Source organism: Papaver somniferum, chromosome 2 (genome assembly GCF_003573695.1).
Source record: "Papaver somniferum cultivar HN1 chromosome 2, ASM357369v1, whole genome shotgun sequence".
Classification (NCBI taxonomy): domain Eukaryota; kingdom Viridiplantae; phylum Streptophyta; class Magnoliopsida; order Ranunculales; family Papaveraceae; genus Papaver; species Papaver somniferum.
In genome coordinates this window covers 150,798,131-150,801,623 of record NC_039359.1, presented here as the reverse complement: position 1 = coordinate 150,801,623, position 3,493 = coordinate 150,798,131, and positions in this window count along the sequence as shown.

The window sequence follows — 3,493 nt, the reverse complement described above, 5'->3', positions numbered from 1 at the left end:
CTCTTTGTGTTCCTTAAGTACTTCTAAAAGCTTACTTTCCTGTTCCGTGTCTAAACATGATGAAATAATGACAGGTAAAGTATCAGAAGAACCTAGGAATGCGTACTTCAACGTACTAGGCAATGGTTTCAATTCAAGCTTGGGTGGCTCAACAATGGATGGAATAAGCTTGGAATCAGAGAATAGGGGTTGTTCCACTTCATATTTCCTTTCAGTGACGTCCATTTGAGGTACAGATTCGAGCAGAGATAGGACGTCACTACAGTATGCATCATCATAGAAATCAGGGTTAAAGTTCTCCATACATGCTTGAAAGGGGTCAACGGATAGAATGTTAGTCAACGAATCTTGCATTAATCCTTCAATCATATTAACTTCATGCACATCATCATCATCAAGATTCACAGGTTGTTGACTAATATCGAACACATTCAATTCTACCGTCATGTTACCAAAAGACAGTTTTAACACTCCATTCCGACAGTTGATGATCGCGTTGGACGTAGCCAAGAAAGGACGTCCTAAGATGACAGGAATGTGACAGTCTGGGTTTTGTACAGGTTGAGTGTCTAAGACAATGAAGTCTACGGGAAAATAGAATTTGTCAACCTTGATCAAAACATCTTCCACCACTCCACGAGGAATCTTGACAGATCGGTCTGCCAGTTGTAGAGTGATAGATGTTGGTTTCAACTCCCCAAGACCTAACTGCTCATAAACAGAATATGGCAGTAGGTTAACACTTGCACCTAGGTCTAATAACGCTTTATTGACCGTGTGTTCTCCTATAGTGCAAGAAATTGTTGGACATCCTGGATCCCTAAACTTGGGTGGAGTTTTGTTCAGAATGATGGAACTCACCTGCTCAGCTAAGAAAGCACGTTTTTGCACATTGAGCTTGCGCTTTTGAGTACACAAGTCTTTGAGGAATTTGGCATAAGCAGGGATTTGCTTGATTGCTTCAAGAAAAGGAATGTTGATGTTGACTCTCTTGAACAGATCTAACATCTCATTGTAATGGGTACTTTTCTATTGATAGATCAATCTTTGAGGAAATGGAGCAACAGGAGATGAGTTGGCAAAGGGACATTCACAGCAGTAGAATTGTCAGATTTTCCAACTTGCTCAGATTCTTTGGTTTTCTGGGGTTGTGGAGACAACGTGGAATTTGTATCAGACTCATTAGGTTCGCCTACGTTGTTCTCGATGACTTTACCACTTCGGAGGGTGGTAATGGCATGGATTTGATCAGGTGAGGTTTCAGTGCAGGATGTTGTGCCTGTTTGAAATATCCTCTTTGGATTTTGTTGGGGTTGGCTCGGAAGTTTACCCTTTTCTCTCTCACATATTTGATCCATCTTTTGATCTAGATTTTTCTGACTTTGCATCAAACTCTGAACATTTCCTCTAAGGTGGATAATCTCTTGTCTGTATTGTGCTGAGGATATGATTGTTGAGAGTTTGATTGTTTGAGGGTTTCTCGGGTGTTGATAACCTTGATTGTTCTGATATCCCTGATTGTTTTGATAGCTCTGATTGTTTGATAGCTTGATGGGTTGAGATGGTCCTCCTTGAGTGGGCCCTTTTGACCATGAAAAGTTAGGGTGGTTTCTCCATCCTGGATTGTAGGTCTGAGAATAAGGGTTATGCTCTGGTTTTGAAACATGGCATGTGCCTGTTCAAGCCTAGACTCCTGGATTGCAAGCAAATCTGGACAATTTTGGAATTGATGGTTGGGGTCGTTACAAGCAGCACAAACAGATGAAGCGACATGTTCTCGGAGAGTAGTGGTGGAAGGTTTTGAATTTTTATGTAGTTCTAACTCTTCTAATCTCCTAACTATTGATGCCATGTTTGCTCTTCCCTCAAAATCCGCTTCAATCCTAAAAGCCTTTGCTTCGGATGTAGTCTTTCTGGTTTCACGGATGGATTCCCACTGTTGCGTCTTTTCAGCTACTTCAATTAAGAAGTCCCAAGACGCGTCAGCAGTTTTATCTACGAATAGACCATTACACATCGACTCAACCGTTGTTCGGGTGGACACATCTAGACCTTCATACAAAATTTGCACAAGTCTCCATTTTTCAAAACCATGATGGGGACATTGGAGCAATAATTCATTGAATCTCTCCAGGTATCTAGCTAAGGTCTCACCTTCTAATTGCACAAAGCTATTCAGACTTTGACGAATTGTCGCAGTCTTGTGGTTCGGGAAAAACTTTTTGAAAAACCCCTTTATGAGGTCATCCCATGTCATGATGGATTGAGGCTGTAAAGCATAGAGCCAGGCCTTTGCCTTATCTTTCAGGGAGAAAGGAAAAAGCCTTAACTTCAGGGTTTCGTCGGTCATTTGAGTGAAACGCAGAGTTCCACAAATTTCCTCAAATTCTCTCACGTGGTGGTACGGGTTTTCATTCTCAACACCTCTAAAAATAGGAAGCATCTGTATTGTGCTAGATTTCAGCTCATAATGGCCATTAGCCTCGGGCAGCAAAATACAGGACGGTTGACTGGCTCTAGTTGGGTACATATAATCCTTGAGAGTACGTGGTTCTCCCATTGTTTCTGGTTGATCTGGACTGTCTCCCTCAGAACTTAGAATTTCGATAGGTTCGTCTGGGTTAATTCTAACAAGTCTGTTTGTCTGGTCTCTGTAGGTCACAATCATGTCCTAGTAGGTACCTTAACTAACATGTTGGTCAGACAGAGCAATCGGAAACAATTTGGCCCAAGGATTATGAAGATTTGGTTTTTGAATGGGTTTTGGTTTAAAGAAGGGATTTTGTTTTTTTGGTTTACAAATTTTGGGCTTTGGAAAAAAATTTTTGAACTAAACCTAGCATAAATTATCACAACTCATAAAAGAAAATAAAAACAATAATAATTAAAACAAGCCCATAAAAGAAAAAAGAAAAATAAAAAAAATAAAGAAAAACAAAAAAGAAAATAAAAAATTATTACAATCCCAAATATAAAAAAAAAGAAAAAGAAAATAAAAATTATTACAAACCCAAAAAAATAATTTAAATAAATTATTACAAGCCCAAATTTGAATTTAAATGAGACCCAAGTGGGTTAACTCATGGGTTAGGCTTACTTGTTTTTGGAGGGAAGCCCAAAAATAGGCTTTTAGTCCCCTTTTAGTTGCAAGGCCCAGTTGGGCTTTAGGATCGTCCTAGCAGCTCACGTCCAAGCCCAGCAGCAGCAAGTGTAGCAGAGCCCAGCAGCAGCAGCAACGGAGCCCAGCTGAAGTTGCAAGCCCAAGAACAGTTAAGGTTACTGAGCCCAGCTCAGTTGGTTCAAGCCCAGTTCAGAGGAAGTTGCACAGGCCCAGCAGCAGCAGTTGGCAGCAGTTGGCAGCAACTTGGCAACAGCAACAGCTTGGCAGCAACAGCACCAGCAGAGCAGCAGCAGCAGCAAGCTTGGCAGGGCCAACAACAGCAGCAGACTCTGAAAACTTCAAAAAATATGGCAGCCAGCTCCCCGGCAGCGG